This window comes from Manis javanica, chromosome 7 (assembly GCF_040802235.1).
Source record: "Manis javanica isolate MJ-LG chromosome 7, MJ_LKY, whole genome shotgun sequence".
Taxonomy (NCBI): Eukaryota; Metazoa; Chordata; class Mammalia; order Pholidota; family Manidae; genus Manis; species Manis javanica.
Genome location: NC_133162.1, coordinates 6703020 through 6725958, shown reverse-complemented (window position 1 = coordinate 6725958; position 22939 = coordinate 6703020). Strand labels below are relative to the sequence as shown.

Genomic DNA, 22939 nt, shown 5'->3' with positions numbered 1-22939 from the left:
GGCAGCCAGCCCAGGAGTGGAGCTCACAGGTGCCTGAAAAGGGCACACACCCCTCCACTATAAGGTGACTTCCATGCCACCCCAGACTCAGCACCTAGGCGAACAGGGTCAGTCCACGAGATTCACGCATGATGTGACCATGGGCATGGAGTAAACCCCCCAGCCCCGACCAGAGGATCACAAGAAGGGCACACTTCACACCCAACGCACGTTTGGGGATGTCTGGACATTTCTGGATGCCACCCTGGGGTGGGAGGGACGGTACTGCTGGCATCTAGTGGGAGGAGGCCAGGGTGCTGAGAAACATCCTACAGTGTCACAGACAGCCCCACACAAGGAATCATCTGGCCCAAACTGTCACCAAGTCCAAAGGTGAGAATCTCCCTTAAAGGAAAACTAAACTGAAGTCCTGAAAGGAATAGGACTGCTAAGAAATAGCTGGGGTCAATGCTACAACAGTTAATTTTTTTGCCAACATGGGGCATAGGAGACATCGGAGACAGGGAAGCAGCTGATGGAAGCCCACTGGGGAGAAACGAATGGAATCAACTAAGTGCATCAAGTGAGCGGAGTGGATGAGCAGAAGCGTGAGCTCCCTGCCACACGAGGAGCCTGGGAACCAAGGGCTGGGTGAGGGCTGGGTGCTGCCATCCTAAGAAAGTGGATTCCAAGGGGACAGCCTACCCTGTGCCCAGCCCACAGCCCCGTGGAGCTGAACCGGACACTGGGAACTGCAAGCTGATGACAAGAGCAATGCAGCCTTTCTGGACGGGCCCCTCCCAGAGCCCCACGTCCACCTCACCCTCTCCATCCGTGCCGATGACTGCACTGTGAGCAAAGGATGGACACACACCTGGAAGGTGACCTCTGAAGAAACACCAAATCCTTAAAAGTTACAAGGTCCCTAAGTGACAACGGCAGAGTGACAGAGGTTCCCAGAAAACCAAGTTCAACAGATAAGAGCCTCAATGCTGTAACCAGAGCTTCACCTGGCCCAGCGGTCACTGAGGGGGAAGCAGAGGTCCTCGCATCCCCTGGGAGTTAACAGTCTTGCCAGGTGTTCACCTCCTCAGCCCCAGTGAAGTCCTTCCTAGGAACAGCACCCAGAGGCAAGCCAGGGCAACGGAGAACAGGGGGTGGGGGCCTGAGCATCCCTCCCCTTTCAGATATACTTGAGGGTTTGGGTCCTTGTCCCATTGTTGAAAGAAACAACCCACAAAGTAATCTATGTTCACCCTAATAACAAACAAGGTGGGAGTCAGAAAATGGGAATATTCCTTAATTACATAATACCACTATTACTATTAGTTGGCTTTTTGTTACTGCAGTTAACACTGCCTGCTCATTTTTCTGAGAGGGTTAAAGAGAAAGAGAAGACATGGAATACAGTTTTGAATCTGCTTTATGGGGGAAAAAAAGGCCCAACATCATGACAAGTGCAAAATAAAACAAAAATGCAAAATAAAATAATCTGTTGATAAAATTCCTGCATGACCTGAGACAGAAATCCCAGGAATCTTATTCTGACTGATTAATACTTATTTCCCAGCTCAAGAACAGAGGCAACAGGTCTACCCAACCAAATCCATAGCCAAATAAAGAAAAAGAGTTATTATCCACTAGATTAAGGCATGTGGTTGTTTGCAAATCTAACTGTGGGGAGACCCTCTACTAGGTCAAGTCATCGGACAACGCTGCCTGACAAACCCTAATGATCACATACATTCAGATTCAGAAGACAGCAAGCTGCTAAACTCAGGTAAGAATTCCAAAAGTCTATGTAGCATGAAATATCTCCAGGAGACCTGTTTAGTGAAATTAACTAGTGGTTTAATAGGGGGGAAAGCCTGATATACAAGAGTGCCCCAATTTCTTAGGAGAAATTAACATTTCAATCCTGTTTTTATCTAGAAGTCATTAAACTGTGCAACATGAATTATTGGAACTGTAGCAGCGAATTAACTCTATTCATCAACTAAGTCCAAACACTGTAGAGTGCATCTGTAATGAAAAAATAGCTCCACATTTCTGTCTCTTCTCATTAAAGTAAACCAGTTTTCCCTCTCTCAGTATATAAAACTGTCTTCTCTTCATATAATTTATATAACCATAAGCCGGCTCACATTCTAAACTATTACACGCCTCCAATTAATTTCTGCAGCTTTTCCCTGAAAATTTAATGAGATAGTAGTGTATGAACCTGCTGACTCTAGATTACGTGTGTGTTCCCAATATTAATGTTGGCATAATAAAATAATCTGATCCATACTTGATGAGAACGTCTCCCATCGCCACACTGGTAAAGGTAATATGTGAACCAGGACCCCTCGTTTTCCTCTTTTAAATCCAATTACAAAATTTACTAGTCTCAAATTAAACTGCCCCTACTCATCAACCTGGGGAAAAAAGAAGAAAGCACCATCTAATTATCTCCAACTCCATTTCTATAAATATTTCAGCCAACAGTCAAGATGGATGACCGTCTCAGACCCCAGCTCTCCATGGGGCGAGGGAGGAGGCTGTGCATCTCTGGCCAATCTCGAGAGGCAGCCAAGGCGAGCACCCAGATGAGGCAGGGGGGCCAGGGCATCCCTCACCCAGTCCAGCTGCAGAGGCCCCACGGCACACAGGCCACGAGTGGGGTCCATAGCCCACTCCATGTGCACGTGTGTATCTATGTGTGCCTGAGTGTGCAAGTATAACCAGAGATGAATAGGTCGGGGGTACTGGGAACTCACTGACAGGCCCTCCACAGTGATGACCTTTTCCCAAAGGGTCTAGGTGCAAACCAAAAGGGCAAAGAGGCCAGCAACGGCGTCACTAACTTCCATTCCTAAAGGACCCGCTATGCATAAGTCTTAAAGCATACTGAGACGGTTTCAGGCATCGGTCATTGGATGGGTGTGGGCAGCCCAGAACAGGCTATAGGACTTTGGGAAGCCCATTTCTTTCCTATGTACCTATACACATCATCCCTGGTGGCTGAGAATCCGTGATTAATGGGAGAATACACATCCCTGAGCACAGCGCCTGGGACATGGCTGACCTTTAGTATATCATTTAACTGGAGTCCTTGTGCTTAACAGCCTGGAGGCCCCGGGGAAGAGTGGGCCAGGCTTCCCAGGAAGGGGGCTAGAAGACCCTCCTGCTCATTCCTGTCTCTGGGCCGGTCCCTCACCCCAGCTGCACCCTCCCTTACAGTGCCAGGGAGCTGGGGGGCCTGCTTCTGCTGCACAGACAGACATTCTGGGGTCTGAGCTGCCCCCTGGCGCTGGTCTGGCCTGGCTGCTACAAACTCCAAGGGGCTTGTCCTGGTCTAGGGCCAGCCGAGCTGGCTCTGTGGAGAAAGGGGCTCGACACCCCACACATGAAACTCAAGCGGCTCACTGGGCTGTGAGCATTTACCATGTCAAGAAGCCCCTTCTTAGAGGTTGGCTGTTTGCATCCATACGAGAGATTATAGAACAACCATCAGATCAGCACTTGCTGGCTCCACGAGGGGCGTGCTCAGAACACTCGCTCAAGGCTTCCTTTCCTCTTCTCCCCAGGGCTGCCAGACCACTTTGGCCCTCCAATAAAGCCATTTTCAACTCTGCTTTCCATGGCTAAGAAAAGCCTGCGGTATCAACCAAAGCCCAGGCCTGTCAGGCCCACTGAAGGGAACCTCCCTCCCTCCCCTCAGCTCAACCTGAAGCACCTCCCACCAAGGAAGAATTTAAGGGGTCAGCTCCTTAAGCCCACAGGAGCCAGTATTCCCGGGCTACGCAAACCCCCAACCAGTTTGCACAAAGAACAAGTTCCTGAGGGAAGCACAGAAGGGTACTCAGCTGCCAGGCAGGTGGCATCTCCAAGGAGGGCACAAGGGACCTGAGGACTGCCCAGGCCAAGGGCACATGCTCAGAACCCATCACTCTGGCCAGCCTCTGGTCTAGGATAGGGAGGGGCTGAGGGGAACAAGACAAGGGTGGGCCATCCTGGGTTCTTCCCGGAGACAACACAGCATGCGACCGCAGCACACTCCAGCCAAAGGTGCCCCTAAAACAGGAGTCTATGTGGTCTCAGGGCCAGTCCCAAGGCACCAGGAAAAAACTCCCAAATGCCACACTGCCGAGGCCTGGGGCGGACATGGTATGTCTCGACAAGGTCACATAAAGACCATGAAAATCTTCTCGTATGTTGAGGAACAGAAGCTATTAACTGTGTTACTGGCAAGCACAGATGTTGTCTATATCTAAAAATTCCCAAATAGATCAATTAGCATATTATAAAGAATTTACTTTCCCTTGACAGATCATAAAAGCCAAAACACAGCACTCAGTTTGAAACTGACAAGTGCATATAGCAGGAGATGCTCTATTAAATGGAGACAACAGCAAAAGAAAACGGTATTTATAATGATTAGCCACCTAATTAATTCTAAGAGTAGAATGTCAAAAGCTATAAATCCATTTCTTTGGTAACTGAAGCTCAACATCAAACAAGTCACTTTTGTGCTGAGAAGGGAAGCCCGAACATCTTTCTGACATGTGCACCCAGCGACACGGCCGCCCTGTTTGTTTTCTAGGACGGCAGGTACTCAGAATGCCCGTGGAGAGCAAGGAGAGGCTACAACTCAGGGAAAATACACACAACGTGTGCACACACGCACATGTGCACATACACACACACGAGGGGCAATAAATTCTCAAATTAAAACTTTAAATACCACAAATGTGTGTGAATATTAATGGAGTTCTAGAGATGTGTTCATTTCCTCCCACTGCAATTAACTCAGTTTAAAGAGAGAGATTCCCAAACTTCTGCCTCACGGAGAAATTTGGCAGCCCTTTGTGCTTCCTCAGCTTGGCTATGGGGGGCGTGCGTGGAGGAGGATTTCCAGACAAAGGTATAACGTTATCTTCTTCTGAAGCTTCATGCATTTTCCGTACTTGTGTGTTTAGAAATCACCCTTTGGGGGAGGGGAGGGATGGAGAGGAAAGCACAGGCATTCTGAGAGCAAGGGTGACATGAAACCAAAACTGATGTAATAGATGCAGACCTGTCCTTCTTCTCTACCTCTGAGTTCTCCTCCTGGACTGCAAATCAAAATATGCATTTAAATAGAATATTTTTAATGTATTAAAAAGGAAGCCCTAGGGTACGGAGGTATTGCGTTCAATATCCATGGGCACAACATGGCATTTTAAATGAGATGTGGCATTTTGAAGTTTACTCAATGTATTATGTCTTCCAAATTGTCTTATTCCTGCTACTATTTTTACTAAATTCTCTTATCCTAATAGGTGTGCTTCTTTTATGGCCAGGACTGTTAATAAAAGTAATGTGATATTACATCATGTTATCAATTGCATCTTGAGAAAAGATTACACCGATCTAAGGATCTCATAAGCTCCTAGCTCTGGTAATTCCAGACATTATTCAATGTGGAATTCAAGCAGTCTGAATTCATTAACATTGGTTGTTACAAATCTGCATTTTTAGACTTTGCCATAAAATGCAGGAGTCCAAACCCAGTGACCTGAATCTAACAGCCTTTCGTGTGAAGTGGCCATTCTAACCAGCCCCTCTCCTCGGGCAGCTCTCAGGATAGAGCCCCGTGCACTGGCCTCCCTACCACTGACCCACTGCTGGTCACACTGAATGTCTGGGCAAATTGCACAGGCCTTGAGTCATTGACAGGAGAGTGGGGACCCGTTCCCAGAGGACACACATTATTCAACACACATATACCTATCCAGGTGGCCAGTCACCCAGTCACACACCTGGGAGCGGTCCACTGACACTAGCACCTCGCCTCCGCTGCAGCTTGCCCAGCGCACCACCACAAAAATAAAAGAACTCAAATCCAGTGCGTGACATGTGGGAAAGGCTTGAGGGAACCCCAAACCTGTCATCCCTTGAACAGACATCATTACCAGGCGGAAGCCCCAGGAGGAAAGTACAACAGAACTGTCGAGCCAACAAGTTGGGAGTTCTAGTCCCCCTCCATCTAAATGTTCGTGTGACCCAGACTCAGGGGCCTCCCTGGAGGGACACACGCTGTACTCCTCCAGCTGGGACAGGTCACCGGAGCTTCCTCCCAAGCTGAGCCTGTGGCCCTCTCAGTCGCCAGTGCTACCTCTGCCATGACAGCAGCCGTCCTCCAGTAGGCCCCTTACAAGGGACCGGCTACTTGCGAAGCAGGCCCTCCTCAAGGGCTGTTGCACTGAATGTCCATGACTCAGACGAAGCACTAATTCAAACACATAGGACAGAAGAGGAACAGAGGCAGTAAGCATAGAGGGGTTTAGTCCAGCCAAGGCCAAGGCCATCAGAAGTGGCCCAGGTCACGCTGGAGGCATTTCCTGGCCCTGCCACCAGGACCCTCCCTCCTCATCCCAACGACAACGCAAAAGGAGTCTGCATCTCTCCGCATGCAAATGCCGGCAGATGGGCCGGAGCCCTCAGCTGCAGGGCCCTCGGCTGCAGGACGGAGGCGGCCAGCGTCACGGTGCAACTTCCACACTAAAGGGGCAACCACGTCAATGCCGCGTCCATGTGCACTTAAAACATATGCAGGAGGCTTTCTGGTGTGAACAGGCCTCTGCGGTGCTGCCACTTAAGCCCCAGAGGAGATCAGAGTACAAATCAACAGGAATCCTCCTTCCTAGAGGAAGTCGCAACCCTACGTTGTAGATTAGAGGTCCTCATCTGCTGTAATAAGGAAGCGGTCTGAGTTTCAACTGAACTACGAAAAGCCAGGAGGAGAGCTATATCCTCAAAGTTAAGGTTTTTCATAAATGTGGGGACTGCGGCTGTCAGGTGCACATGCAGAGAATACCAGCTTCCCAATCTCCAACGGCTGGCAAAGCAGGGGGGCCACCACGCGGGGGCCATGAAGGAATTTGATACACAGGCCATCTGCCCTTTGGTCCCAAAGGACCCGGGGCCAGGGGACTGTGGAAGCCAGTTGGGCCTTCTTGTTGTCCTCATAATCCCAGCTTGGATGCAGTCAAAGGCAGCTGGACCACAGCCTCCCACCCATGAGACTGCCATAAGCACAAGCACCCAGGTGACAAGAGGGTACATCTGGGTCCGCAAGCCACAGGGAATTAAAACTCTCCACCCTACCTGCTCGTAAGTAGGAAGGGCATGCCTTCACTGCAGGAAAGGCATTCCTGCTGCATAAGCTCAGAAACATGGCTTGATTGTTTCAGAACACATACACTCCCCACACACAGGTAGTACAACATACTGGTTTGCCTTCTGCCTGCAGAAAACACTCCTAGCTATTTCAGAATCACCCTGCCTTCCGGATGGTTGCTGGGATGGGTCCCTGCATGGACCCAACCTTTCCACACCTCCCTGGTCCCACGCAGCCTGTGATTCATTCATTCAAAAGCTAGCCCTGTGGCATCTCTAATGTTGGACAACGTACAGAAAATTAGTGAGTCAATGAGGGCAACAGACATGGCCTCTGCCTCAGGATGTCTGCAGAATTACTCTGGAAGGTTCTGTGAACAGAAGGCTGATCCTTAACCTAAGTCAGTGTACAACACCTTTATCTAATGTCACATGATAAAGTCACAAGACTCAGCATAGTCAGAGACTAAAATCCTCAGTTTGTGTGTGAACAGTGACTGGGGGCTCACACCACAGGCCACTGTCCTGCACTCAGTCAGGGGGCACATGAGGGACTGATGATACCCAGCAAAGCCACCCTTGGCAGATCATCAACACTGAACAAGAGATGCAGGTGAGGCCCAGGCACCGAGGGCCGCCTAAGTCTAGACCTCACAGGACACAGGGCCGCCCCTGCCCCTGCCCCTGCATTCCCACAGGAGGTTTCCATTCCTGAACTGGGGAAGCAGGTCTCTGTCCTCCGTCTGCAGAAGGGGTGGGATGCAGGTTACCCTGACCAGCTGAGCCCAGGGGCATTCCAGGAAGCCTGCATTGCCAACCCTATGTCCCAAGCTCCCCATGGAAAAGGGGCCAGGCCTGTTCCGAGGCCCTGGTATCCTGAAACAAAGCACCACCCAGCTTAACAGCCTCACCTAACGACCCGATGGAAAGCGATCACCCACACTGCTGCGCTGCTCCAGCTGAATTTTTTTAAGGAGTTGCAGGTTACACCCACCCTGCCAGGGCCAACAAAGGTCTCCTTTGAGTTAAACAATGTAAAGCTGAACCAGAAGAGGCAAGGCAACCACAGACCAGGTGCTGCGTTACCAGAGACAGAACCAGAGAGTTCTACCACCAGGACTCCATTTCTACGAATCTCCTATAAGAAACAGCAGCACAATACTTACTATCTGCTAATTCAAAGCCCACTCCAAACAGATGGGACTAGAAGCTCATGGGGACATTTGATCCCATCAGCCTGAAGAGAGACTGAAATTGGGGCGTGGTCGGGAAGGGGGGTCCTGTGTAGAAGCCATTGCTGTTAGCATACATCTATGAAGAAATGGAAATTGAACACTAGAAATCAGACGCTCAGAACCGCTATTCATCCAGGGTTTGTGTTTTTTATCCCTGTGCATTAACTTTTTTTTCCCCTAATGTTCTATCTTTTTGCCATATATAATTAATTTTAACAGCTTCTGCAACTTACCCCACAGGCTGTTGCGGGTTCTTTTAAATAGTATACTGCTGAGAAATTGATTTGTTTGCTCCCCGTGCCTAAAGAAACCACATTATAAAATATGTATAAATGTCACTGTTCGGGCTGCTGCCTAGGATAAGTACAGAAAAATGTTCCATTTTACCTCCTTGCACAGGAGTCCACATGTGTAAGATATTCTGTTATTTCCCATGGGGCCCCCACAAAACCGATGAATTACAAAACACTTCTTTGAAAAACCTCCTATTTATCCTTACTTAACTGGTACAAGTCTGGGGGAATTATCTTAATTGCTATGTGGAAAGAATGAATTGCAAATGCATTTAGTTAACCAAGACAACTTTATTCTTAACAGCACAGGGCCAGGTGGGAGTCGCCAAGTTTGCCAAAAATAAACAAATCAATCAATCAATATAGTAAATGTGCTCAGTTGGGTGTTAGACAGGAGACACTGGCAACAGGCCTGGAGACACTACTTCTATCAGGCACAACTGACTTCTCAGCCATTTCCTAAAGCCTTACTTTCAGAAATTAATTAAATCTTGATCCAGAAATAAGATGATAAAAACCTCTCAAAGTACCCATTTTGTTCTTTCAGGGTCACATGGGCTCTTTCTTAACCTGCAGAGTATTTCTTTAGCATTTGGAGCTAAGGGAGCAGCTAAGCTGGAAAGTAATGCCAGGTTACACTTGAACCTGGGGAGGTGGTTTATGTCCCTCCATAAAAACCCAAACGGAAGTACAGCTGAGACGGCCTAACACTAAGGCCATGTTAAAACAAGGCGATTGCTCTATTGCATTCTGCAAGGAGTGGTGGTGGCAGTGGTAACACGTAAATGCTAAACAAAAATGTTTATATAAAGAAATAACCTTTTCCTCTTTCACTCATCACACCCAGAATGCTTGATTAGAGAACCAAACATTTTTATAGGAGAAAACTCATTCATACCCATTCACACATAACACACACATCGTTAATCTGAAACTTACAGGAAACATAAAGCATCATTTCTTTCATCAGGCACAGCCCTTACCCTGTTGCCAGCCATCACCTCCACACACCCCTCCCCATTCTTCCTCCCTGTAACACACGCGTGCTCCAGGCCTCCAGGAAACAATGAGGATCAGTCTACTGACACTGGCCTCCGCTTGTCCTGTAACCAGACTGCTGCCCCTCTGCCCAGTAAGGCCAGGGGCAAATCACTGCCGGGCCTGTTCAGCTCCCCACCACAGCTGGCCTTACAGGGGCTTTCTTGCACACGGGTCCTGCATAGAGCCGCACCCTTGGGGACAAGCAGCAGCCCACGGTCAGCCCCCACTTCACATGGACCAAGTGCCTGGGGCCAGGACTGACTCCATCATACCCCTGGGGACTTCCCAGATGGCTAAGCACCTCAGGAGTCACCACCAGCTACAAAGGGATCCTGCCACACTGGCCACACATCACACTACTGCAGTGTTTTCAGCAGGGGACGGGGGGAAACCTCAGTCTGCGGGGAGGGGGGGCTACACTGTCGGTGCCTGAGCCCCATGTCTACTCGCCCACAAACAGGATTGGACCATCAAGTTCCCCACGAATAAAATGGGATCTTAGCCAAGGTCAGAAGGACTATGCACTGGTTCCCCAGTTCATCTCCTGGATAGGGAGCCCAGTGACACCCCTTCCGCTCTGGCCAGGGGGCGGCAGGCCCCGGGCCATCCCCCCATAAAGGGCTCTCCTCGGGAGCACAGTTCGGCGTAGAGCCACCCCAGCCAGGAACCACAGGAAGTACAGGCAGTCTTGCTTATTCCGAACACATGGATGACAGAGTGAAAATTAAGACCCTCTGTTTTGTTCCACGCCTCCTTGGCTGGTAAAAACTGCCTTTGATTAGAACCAGCAGTCTTGAGGGGTGGGAGGTGGGGAACAGCACTAACAGCGGAAAACGAAACCACCAGGAGTCAGGGGCCGAGGAGGGAGGGAATGGGCTTGGCCCCTTGGGCTGTGGACAAGACAGACCCTAAGAGCAGGAACAAGGGGATGGCGCAGATGGCCACTCGGCCCCCCCAGGGGCTGGGCTGGGACTTGAGATTCTTAGGAGAGGGACAAGGCTGAATCAACACCTCCAGAGAACGGTCCCCCACGGAAGCCGGCATCCGTGGCTCAGGAATAAAAGCCACACAGAACCCAGAGCCCAGAGCTCCCGCTGGGGCCCCTCCATGGGGACCTCTTCTCCCCTCTCCTGAGGGCGGCTGAAGCCCCACCCACATCTTCCCCAGGCCCCCTCTTGGTCCCCTGGCCGTCTCCCATCTAGAGCTCCTCTGGGGGTGAGAGGCGCTGCGGGTCCTCTGGTTTGTGTTTCCAACACTGCCAGTTGTGCCTCTGGCCTCAAGCCTGGAGCAGGATCCCAAGTCCCCACGGCAGGCTGAAGGCTTTTGGAGGCCACATGCTGGGAGCAGCAGGGCCAAGGCCAGGCTCCTCCGCTGCCCCTCGGCCACCCACAGCCAGACCCACTCCAAAGCGTAGCTGTTTACTGCTAGGGCAGGGCAACATCCTCCCTTCCGGGTTTCAGGGATGTCGTCTCTCTTGGCAGGAACCGAGCAGAGCTAGGAAGGGGGCCTGGGGAGGACCTTGCCGAGCCCCACCGGCACACTAAAACCATGCTTCAGGTCGGCATGGCTGTTTGTCCATGTTTTTAAATGAGGGCATCCTCAAAAATACAAAGAGGACGAGCATGACAACCCTGGCCAGAGGCCTGCCTGGGGGCCTCGCCTCCTTTCTCTCGTGAGGTCGGTCAGCCTCTGATCAGCACCCGATCCACCACACAGCGATGCACACGTTTCTCTGGGAGCAAGCCACTGTACACGCCACCATCATTTTACAGCATAAAAGCTAGGGGCTTTGAGTTGCAGCTTCACTTACTTGTAGACATTTAACAAAAAGTGCTTATTTCTCCCTGACACTTCTGTTAAAATTGCCAGGTAACTGGGTGCTGCTGCAAATACTATTGCTTAATAGTAAACAGTACAAGAAAAACAACGATCTATCTGAACTGATGGAGAGCTAACCCTGGTTTCAGGAGAAGTCAACAAACCAGTGGGCATATTGGGTTTTCATTTTAATAAGGAACAACACAGAGAACGGATGGTAAAAGCAGAACGATATACAACAGATAGAAGTTTACTGTGTCTTTTATCATTAGTAATAACAAAATGGGTCTCTGTGGGGGGAAGAAAACTGAAATGTTTGATTTGAAGCTATTTTTCTTAAAAAAAAGGGGGGGGCACAGAATATGAAGTCTGGAATAACAGGCATATGTTTTTAAACGAGGGCATCCTCAAAATACAGAGAGGACAAGCATGATGTGGAAATGGTTCTGGAGCCGCACCAGCTTGCCGTTCCCAGGCTGTGACTCTCCGTGAGGTCTGTGGTTTTCATCCACTTGGCCTCTGCCCACGTCAAGGTTTGTCTAGACCAGAGACTTCACAGCAAGTGAGCAATCAGGTTGAAATCAACACGTGGGTCCTTCCTTGGGCAGCAATTCAAGATGCCTCTCTTGTGTTGTTATGTATCAACTGAAGGTGAGCTGGGTGGGTGGCTGCCCATAAAGTGGGGTACCTCTTACCGGGCATAGGGACAAGCCATAGAGAAGAGGTCCAAGGCCCAACACATGCTTCATGGGACCCTCGAGAACTCTGCCTTGTGAGTCACAGGAGGTTGGTCTGAGCAAAGATTAACACCATGGCAGGCAGGGTGCCCAGTGCTGGGGTCAGCCAGGCCAGCAGGGCCAGACAGTACAGGTGCAGTGGTGACAAGTGTGGCATCCTCTGGGCACAATAGCCATGCTCCCATTATGGCCATGTCCAGGGTGGTGCTGAACCTCTCAAGCTCTTCCAGAGTGCTATCAATAACTATTACCCAAAATTATGCCAAAAACTTGTACATGTGGAGAACCACCATACAAGACCAAGAGTCTGAGCACACTTGGTGCTCAGGAAAATCTGGTATCGGGAATTGTGCTGCAACTTTGTCCTAATACGGGATGCATTTATGCAATGCTAATGTTCCTGAGAGCGGGACTACCAATGAACAGCATCCTGCAGTGGTTCAGTTATTAGGTTGAGTCATATGAAAAATGCTGTTATTCAACCATTTTTGATATTTAAAAAGTCCTTTTCATCCTTCTACTATGAGTTTCCATGTTCTATCTTTAGAAGAATAGTGTTCCAACCCCACTCCCAGCATCTGTAAACAGGTACCAGGTGTCACTATTTGGCTGACATGCTCCTCCAAACAGCAGGCGGGCCTTAGGCACCTTTCGGGGGTGGGGGGCTTGGATACAGACCTGGACACCCACGGCGGTCTCACAGATTCCCTCACTGTGACCCGCTGACCTCTTCAGCCAAGAACCCAGTACTGGAACTAACACCCCAGACCCACAAAGATTTGTACAGTGTGTCTGCCTGTGAATCCCGGGAGGATTTTGGCACACAAGGTCTAAAAAAGGATTTCTTTCAGAAGAAGAAAGGGTGAGAGTCAGAAAATAAATAAATGTGGGCCCTCAAAGGCAAAATTGAATGTATATGGCTGAGTGGCCAGCATGACTTACTAATAAATACCCCTATTTCCGCCACAAAGAAGGTTCAGTGACGTCTCTAGTCTCTCATCCTCCCCAACGCTAAGATTCCTGGAACTGTTCCAAGATTACACGGTCTGCTCTGGTACGAAGCCCTCTGTTAACTGCACGCTGCTGTGGCCTCCGGCTGGGCAAGGCCCTGCAAATCACCCCTGGGAAAGGTTTCAGGACCTCTACATTAAATTAAGTCTTATCTTGAGGACCATCCCAGGACAACTACTCACTTCACAAATAAGGCTTCCAAATGCCGACAGGAGGTGACCGGCTGGTGAGCAGGCTCGGCAGACCTAGGTCGCAGGCAGCTGCATCAGTGTCCCCAGCCGATCCTACTCTGTGGGCAGGGGAGGGAGACGCTCAGTGTCCTTGGGCCCCAACCACTCTTCTGGTTAGGTTCAGGCTGCGGTTCAGCTTGGCCTCGCAGGCAGCCACGATGGGTGCTCGCAGAGGTTTAGACTTCTAAACTGACCACAATTCCAAGGGAAGGTAGGCCCAACCAAGTCTGCAGTGGTGAACTTAACCTTTCTCTGTCCTATTCAACACCTCAGGGAACAAGCCTAGGGGTTTGACAGAAAAGAACACTGAGAAAATATGCTCACACACTCTTTTTCTTGCTTTGAAATGATGTTGTTAGCTTGAGGAGAAAACATTTTTTTCAGCAGGACTTAACAAAAAAAAAACAATCAATCACTTTTGAGAAGTTGCCATTTTGAGACTTTGAGTAAGATCCACGTTCTGTGGGAAATGGCTAGTGACATACTGAAACTAGACTCAAAACCTCCAAACCTTGCTGTGGGGAAGACTGAACTGTACCAATCAATGTTTTCTCAACCACACTCCAAACAAGTACAGACAGGATGGACTGCTCTCCTCAGCGCACGCCCACATTCCCAATCAATGTCACCAGAGAAAATCGTTACATGTTCAAGACCTCCTAGAGGCTGGCAACTAAAAATCTAAGCTCATTAAAGATGTGCCATCATCAGCAAGCTGCTTTCTTTCTAAAGACGCCCATCTACCGTTTTAGGAGAGCCCCTTGGGGTGATGTGAGACCATTTCCCTAATTCATTTTTATTCTTTGTAATTAATACGTCAAGAAGTCCTAACACGACTTCCACTCTGACTTGAGTTTCTCAGCAGTATAATTTCCATTGACTTATCTCTATAGTAGCAGCGAGGGAAGCAACAACCGCTTTACACTGAACTATATTGCTTCAGAGTTAATTACACGTATTTTGCTTTTGATAAATGAAAATACCAGATGCAATTAACTGAAAGACAATCAACGTGATTCTGCTATTAGACATCCCAGTGAAACATCCAGGGGTGGTCTGCAATCCACAGCCTTCAAGGAATTGAAAACACATTCCCAAGGGGTTTTAGAAAACCTGAACTTTTACCTGGAGATATTTTGCTATAACTCACCGATATAAATCTGTCCACAAACTCTATAGTTCCCACGACAGGCTGTCCGTCTTTTTAAGGGAATCCAGTTTCATTGGTTCAAAACCATTTAAGGCGATGAAACCCTGAAAGCAAAATGAATTGGGTCAGTGAGGCTGAAGCAGTGACTTTTTTTTTCCCTTTGGTTGTTTACATCTAGCCATTCTTTAATTGCATTTTTCCAATGCCTTCAATTCTAAGCTACCAGAGGTTATTAAATGGTTTCATTAAAAATACTATTTGTCTTGCTTTAGTCACACACCAGATCAAATTAAACAGTAGAGCACCAGAACAAATGAACCCTTTCCATCTACTCTGACACAAAGCCAAGTGTGCAAAGCTAGAAGATGATACTGTGTCATCACTGTGAAAATGTCACTTAACTTTCTTTACATCTCTCCAAGTAGCAAAGGGACAAAACAATCAATACCTTCAAGCAAAAGGTATTACCAACTGTTTGAGAAATATGGAGTACAAAGTGCAATTCATAAGCCCATGGTTTATAAGTGCTATTAGCATAAATGCTGACAACTGTTAATCCACTGTAACTCTGATTAACGGTTGCAGTTGTCCATTAATAGAAGGCATTTTAACTTACTACTGAAATTGATTACTCAGTTAAGAATGCAATCCTAATGTTCAATAAAATTGCACTTTCTTGGCAAATGCAATATGAAATGAGGTGATGCATTAAACAGCACTCACATTTATTTTACTGTACATGGATGGAATGAAGAGGAAATATATGGTGCCATCACATTTTCTGAACCCCTTCCTGTACACACAGAGCTGTAAGAGGAGCAGGCAGGCAAGTTCCTGCTTCTGTGGCTGACAGAAAAGGCAAACACTTGGGTGAGTACGTCCAGGTGTCTTTTCTGTGGCTTTCCCATGAAGAACAGATAGAATTGCAACACTGGAGTTGCTGTGCAACTGGAGTGGCCACGTTTAAGGTAGTTCTTTCTCGAGGCCCGCGAGAAAGGAGAGGTATGCTTCCCGAAAATGAACTGCTACAACCAACCCTCACCATTTCCATGCCCATCTTACCATCAGGATTCAAATGGCTGATTAATATTAAAAAATAAAGTGTACAAAATTACTGTAACCAGCTTCCCAGCTATACTCTACTTTTCAAACCATTCAAATTTTAGGAAGCTAGGGTTTCCTAATTCAGTGTCTCTTCTTACTCTCTTGGGATCCAGTCCTGCGACATACCTTGTCAGTCAGGACCTCCCAGGCCCGTCCACCCCCAATTCAAAAGAAAGCCACACTCCCGAGTCCTGTCTGTGTAAGGTAACAATGCAGGGCATTTGAGGGCCCTGATATTAGACAGCAACCATCATGACTACTACCCAGAATGGGCTGAGGAACTACTCAGAAGGAGGCCTCTACAATGAGGTCATGCGAAACCTCAGAAGTAATCCACCCCCTACTGTGCCCCACACCATCTTATGCCCCATACTTTCCAATTTGGGTAGGGGGCAGGGGTGGGCACAGGGTAAGGGACAAGAGCGCCATTCTAAGTGCTGGGAAGGGAGGGATGGGCACGGGTTTCTCTGTAGTCACAAGCTTGTAATGACATAATGCAGTTTCATGTTAACTAAGCATCTACTATAGCCAAGGAACCATCCTTTTGAGGTGGCAAGAGCTTGCCTAGCAAACTCCTATCCACCCTTCAAAACCCATTTTATAGGTATCTTCTATAGTACCTTCCCTGACCATCTTCAAGTCTCTTAATGTTAAATGCCCTGATCAAATTTTATTTCATCTCTGGGTTTCTCCATGTCTGGAACATAGCAGGAAATCACATATTTAACTAACTGTATAGCAGAATTTATTTTCCCCACCTAGTTTTGTTTGTCCTAGTATATGCCACAGGCTTCCTTTTTCCTATTCCCAGTGCTTTAGACAGTAGACACTGAAATGTTTATGGATACATATATAAACAATGAATTTCCAAAAATGTAAGGAAATTATATACTTCTACTAAGTGGCACATTGTGGAAAGGAGGGAGGGATGGCAAAGGAATGGAGGAAGTAAGATGCAGAAAGGTCTGCATCATTACCTCTTTTAAACATAATCTGAAAATGTAGAATAACATGTTCACATCTATTTATTCTAAGTGGTGGGTACAGATTCTTACTTTGAGACACTTCACAGTACAATTGATTAAACAGGGGTCACACAACTCTGCCTTGTACAAGGCTTCACAGAGGAGGTGGCGCGTCATGGAACTTCAAGCCGCAAATTCAGGAGAGCCCGAAGCCCGCCGAAGCCCACAGCACCGGCTCACTTAGCAGATGACCATTAAAAGGCTTAGAAGACTGTCCAACCTTTAAAGATTTAAAGAATCTTTAAAGCAAGTGCCCATTGTTACTTGATGGTATAAAGAAGTATTAAAAACGACTAGAGCTACTGAAAGGCTCAAAATTCAAAACCTGCTTGTTTCAATGGATACTTGCTGACTGTACAATGTGGAGTCTGCCCGGCAGATTTGCCTGGGGAAATTTTTCTGGCAGGATTTCTCTAAGAACTTCCACGAGCAAACAGCAAGACAGAGAAATGACTTGGTGGGTTGGAATCACCACTGCTCCTAAACCAGCTACGGCAGGAACCCAAGCGGGCCCTTCTGCTGGTAACTCGGCTGCGATGAGCAAATGCCAGTCAGCTTCAGGCCTCGGCTGCTTCTGACTCAGGACAAGGGCTCCTATTTTTGGCCAGTACCATCAACCTGGGTAAATCTATTACACATCGTTTGGCAAATGTGTTCCCCATGCAGCTGATGAGAATGAGGGGTGGGCACGTGCACACGCTGGAAGAACAGCAGCACCCTGAGCTGGAGGAGTCAGTCGGAGCCAGGCCTGGGTCCTGGGGCTTTCTACATACAGCAAACTATCGATCAGGACCCAGGACACTGCTTAGAAAGATCCGCTCCACCTGGACTTTTAGTTTCTTCTTATACTAATGTCAGGCATATGAAAATTACATTTTAGATACGAACAGCTGACCTCTCAACAACACAGGGGTTAGGGGGGCCAAACCCCCAGCTAGAAAATCCACAGATAACTTCTGACTCCCCGCCCCGCAAAAACTTAGCTACTAATAGCCTGCTGTTGACCAGAAAATCTTACTGATAACATTGGTGATTAACACATATTTTGTGTCATATGTATTATATAATGTACTTTTACAAAAAAGTAAGCTGAAAAACATGTTTTTTCAAATTGTTGCAAATCTCTGAAAAATTTTCCCAATATATTTATCAGAAGAAATCTGCATATAAGGTGTACCTGTGCAGTTCAAGCCTGTGCTGTTCAAGGGTCAACTTTAGTTAACGGTCTACTTCTCTGAAATTGAATGCAATGAGCACCCTGGAAAATCAGCTAGGGGCCTGAGAGACTCTGCCCTGACTCATCCGGGAAGACCAGCCCTGCCCTCCCTGGAACTGCAGCTGCCTCCCTCCCAGCAGTTCCTGGGCTCTGCGTGGCCCTCAGTGTCCTCCACCATCCAACTACAGAGCGAGGGGAGGGCAGAGGGGTGGCTCAGCCTGGGCGCCCCCAGCACCCACCCCACTGCTGAAGGCTTCACTTATGTAGCAAAGTGCCCGCTTACTTGCACTTATTGGGCATGAATTATTTCTAATGCTGCTTCTTGTGTCTAAGGCTTTGATGTGCCACCTCTTGTTAGCACCCGGGGCCCGCCTGAGCCCCACCTGGATTCTTTGCTTTGACTGACTCACATTTGGGTCATCTAGGCTTTAAGATGCCTGTGTGCTGTGCCAGGGGCGGGGCGCGGGGGAGGGGAGGCAGCGCAGCTTCACCCACTGCTTCCAGGCGAAGCACCTCTTTGCCTCCTCTTTTCCAGGCTGGCCAGTGAGCAGAAGTGTGGCTCAGCATGGGCACTTCTTAGGAGGGAGAGAGGTCCTCAAGTGGCCAATTTCAGACAGAAGCAGGAGGCACAGGGCACCCAGAAGCCCAGGAGAGTACCAGCCTTATCTGAAGAAGGGCCACTGTGTTCATCTCAGATCCAGGGCCCATTAACATTTATTTCTTAAACAGAAAACCAGCAATTGGAAAACAGAAAATCCTTTGGTAATTATGAATTTACTGCAATGAACAATCACCAGGAGGGGACACGCAAGAGAGCAAGGGGCTAAAGGGACCACACACACAGAGAAATCCCGGGTGCCGCAGGTCAGGAGGACCAACTACCTTCCTGGAACCCCACCCTTCTGAGACGGAGGGGACGCATGTGCTTCACAGGTGAGAGGTCCTTTCAAAGACGTAAGAAGCGAGGCCCAGGGCTCAAAAAATGCTAGTCATCATCAGACTTGGCACACAACGCCACAAAGCTGTCATCATCAGCATCTTCTAAGAACCAAGCCCATCTCTGCCCAAATCATGAGATAAATGGTTCATTCATATTTGGCACCTATCCAGGTCACTAAGGAGCCTTACATGTTCTCCCAGGAGGGTGGCCTCACTCTGGCCTTGCTGAGTCCTGTGGCAAGGCTGTGCACAGAAGGGAGCAAGGGGACCATCCAGAATCCCAGCCTCTCTCTTATAAAAATGCCCTTGAGGCACACACGGTGCCCACTGTTACCAAATTCACACTGAGTCATGCTAGCACAGTGCCCTGCTGCTCCAGGAAATGCTTACCTGTCCACAGCTGCAGGCCACCCACCCCTCAGGAGTGAGCTGCCGGCGGGGCTGCTGTAGGAGGGACCCACAGAGGTGGAACCTGGGCCACAGCTCGAGACAGGCTCACCCTGCCACCCCGTGGGCCTCGGACTGAGCTCACGGGGAGCCCATCGGGACCTGAAGGTCTGCAGGCCTAGCCCACACAAGCCCTTTTTCAATCTGTTCATCTCCTTGGCCACACACAACAGCCCCAAGGCACTGTTTTGGGGTGTTAGTCTGTGCAAGAGGGGGGTGATCCTCAGTGAAGGGACCAAGAGAGCCAGAATGTGACAGCAGGTGGGCGCCCGTGGCTTTCCCAGGTACCCACAGCAGGTCCTCAAAACATCTCAAGGGTGACCAGTGAGGAAAAGCCTCAGGCAGATGCAGAACCAGATGTTCAGAGAAGCCAAATGCCCACCCCCTAAAACTGACCAGCTTGTATGAGGGTGAAGTTCCTTTGGCCCGATGGACAGACACAAACAGAGCCAGAGGGTGTTAATTTGAGGCTACATACAGCAGCACCAGGAGCGCCTCTCTTGGGCCGCTGTGGGCACCTGCTCCAGCATGACAGGGGCGGCCTCCGAGGCCCCCTCCCTCCAGCTGCTGGTTCCCACCCTGGCCGCCTCAGCAGGCCTCACACCGACAATGTCCTTTCATGCCCTGAACACCCTCCGCGGGTCGGGCCCTCTCTCCTCAGGGCAGAGGTGAGGTGTGCTAGGCAAACGACCCACCACGGAAACAGATGGCCTCATGGCTCCCCGTCAGACTGGGCAGGGACCTGCATGCCTGGGGAGCCACGGGGACATCTCTGAGCAACATGGGTCGTGGGCGCAACCGCTGCTGGGAGGCAGCCCCCCTACCCTCTGCCCCCATACTCGGCACACCAGGCCACACATGTGGATCTGCCCTCTCACCAGGATGGCAGGCCGACAGTGACGGCACAAGCCCAAGTCACCTGGACGGTGCCCCCACTCCCTCCCCCATGTGTACAATGTGCCGGCCCTGCCTTTAATTATTAACTCACCCCCAGAAAGGCCTAGCCCATCAGGCATGACGTAGTGTGGAATTCTGGTTTGGCTGTCACATGGGAAAAACCAAGGAAACAACATTCACCAAAGAGCAAACTGTTCTATGCACACTGCGCAGGACAGAATTAACATGATGTGACCTTAGCGGAGCCAGGTTATTCCTTCCCAGGATTCAGTTCCACTCACTGCTGCCTAATAATAAATAAACCATAGTAATTAGCTTTGAAACGATTATCTTTTATTCAGGGGGGTGGAAAAGAACCCTGAAAGCTAATTTTTTCCATGTCCCTGTATAGCCCACGTTGGCTTTGAAACACTTAGGGTCAAATCAACACTTCATTACAATACCTCGATGTCCAAGAGTTTCAACTTCAATAAGAAAAACTGCCCTCCAGGCAGAAACATTACATACACAGTCTTTGCAGAAAGAATGTTTATGGAAATTTTGTAATATTAAGTATGTTCAGCTCGTTTTAAGTTTTAAGAATGTAAAAAGGTCCAATAGCCAAGACATTAAAACTCTTGTCTTCAAATATAAGGACAACCAGTGGAAAATCATAAGGAAAGTCTTGGAACTCTGCCATTTTTTTAAGGAAAACAAAATAGGATACTTTCTCAGTGTTATCTCAACTGTAGTCTATTTATTTACCCATTTCTCTACTCTCAGCGTTTTTACTTTTGTACCTTACAGAGCCAGCAGACAAGACAGGCTAGGTGACCAGGAGCAGCTTAGCATTGTAGCATCCAATCCCCTGGACAAATGCTCTATCCTAAGTGGCTCTACTGATGGAGAAATAACAAGGACAGGAGGATGCCAGATTGGAGGCGGGGGCTTGGAAACTGGAAAAATGAAACCAGAAAGCAAATCATTAAATGGGTGCTGCTGATCAGGCCTGGCACAGGCCAGACTTTGAAAAGAGGTTAGGCAGGAGGGGGATCCATGAGCAGTGACCCACACATACAGTGACGTCATTTCTGTGGAGGGGAGCTGTGTTCCCACACCCTGAGCTGCCCAGCTGGCCTTGGAAGGGAAGGCGGCTGGTGGGAGCAGTCTGACCCTCGGCTCACAGAAGCCTGGCTGTACCCCCACTGTCTGTACGAAACTCATACAAGCCATGAAGCAGCTTGTTAACTCTGAAAAACCAGGAATAGAGGAATCCTCGACAGGCGGCCCCTAAAATCACCCCAGCTCATCAGGAAGCCTGGCCACTGAGGTCTCTGCTGAACTTACCAGGGCCCATTTCCAGCAATGGAACAGATGTAAGTCCATACTGCAAATCAGGGGCACTTGGGGACATGTCACCAGTGGCTTTTTATGGTTCCACAGAGCAACTGAACAGGAAAGCTACTGGCCGAGGTGCACACTCCTCTGAGAGATGGCCCAGAAACTCCCAGGAGTGGAAGGAGAGAGAGCTCACCAGACAATAGGGCCCAGCTAACCGACCTCAGCACCTTGAAAGAATGCTCTGGCCTGGGTTTTCTCTCCAAAATAGAAACCATCTCAGAGCCTCCCCCTCCAAAAAAAAAAAAAAAAAAAAAAAGAGGGTATAACTGGGAAACTATCTCCCGTAATACACAGTATTATGTTACACCTATGTATCAAACATTATAAACCTATGTCTCAGATCACGTATTTTTTAAAAATTCAAAAATATTTTAATGACATAGGAATAATATACATACACAGGGACAGAAATCACATCCGTGTTACTTCCCCATGCTAACATTAAAGCTGACTTTTAAAATACAGGTCTTTCAGTTCATAAAAATCATTTGTAAGTTTCTCCCTACTGTCCTTTATTTCTACATTTTCTTCAAAGAGAGGATTTCCCACAATCTGGAAAACGCTGTGGGGCTCCTAAGTCAGTAGGGAGGCAGCTGAGCCTGGAAGCAGAGACTGTGCGATGCTACCAAGCGCCTCATCCTCGACTCCTGCGCATTGGTTCCCTCCCACCCCAGCAACACCACAAGCCAGCCCCACCGAGGGGGCAAGTCCTCAAGTCAGAGCCACGCTCCAAGCTGGTTCCACAGGCACCACCCACCCCCACATCCTCACCCAAGTTCAATCTAGGAGAGGGTGGCCCTCTCGGGGATTCTGATGTGTCACTGAATCCAGGCCTATCAGCCTGGGAGAATCCGGGGAGGGAGACAGGTGGCACCGCCGTGGGAATCCCTCCTCCCCAGTGGAGAGCTCAGAACCCACCCTCTGGGGGAGGGCGGCCCTGCAGGTGGGGGGGGACGCTCAGCAGGCTCCAGCCGGGTTCCTGGCCACAGATTAGACTTGCAGCAGACTGAGCGAGGAGCAGCACCAAAAAAAAAGCAGAATGACTTGGGCATCAAACGGCTTAATCCACAAGCCTGAAAAATCACTTACAAGGAGGGGATCAGCTTTCAGTATCAACACTACTGACCAATAAGCTGCATACAGAGTACTGAGCGGGGCCGTGGGGTTAGGGCCGGGTGACAGCCCCTCAGTCTCGCTCGCTCACCCCCCGCTTTTCACTGTGGAAGGCAATCACCGCTCTCTGCCTGTTGTGCGACTGTCCAGCGGGTCAGCACCACGAAGCACGGCTGTCCAG

The 22939-nt window shown here is 49.0% G+C and overlaps 1 protein-coding gene across 10 annotated transcripts in view; it reads right to left on the bottom strand.

The window, feature by feature from the left end:
- The window catches only part of CTBP2 (C-terminal binding protein 2), a 153870-nt gene that overhangs the window by 92859 nt on the left and 38072 nt on the right, over positions 1 to 22939 (bottom strand). For 8 of the 10 annotated variants that reach the window (XM_073240158.1, XM_073240154.1, XM_073240156.1 and 5 more), the window contains one exon: positions 14638 to 14741. The exons of the other annotated variants lie outside the window; for them this stretch is intronic. The gene's annotated coding sequence lies outside the window, so the exon portion shown is untranslated. The remainder of the gene's footprint in view (positions 1 to 14637; positions 14742 to 22939) is intronic. 10 annotated transcript variants of the gene reach the window in all.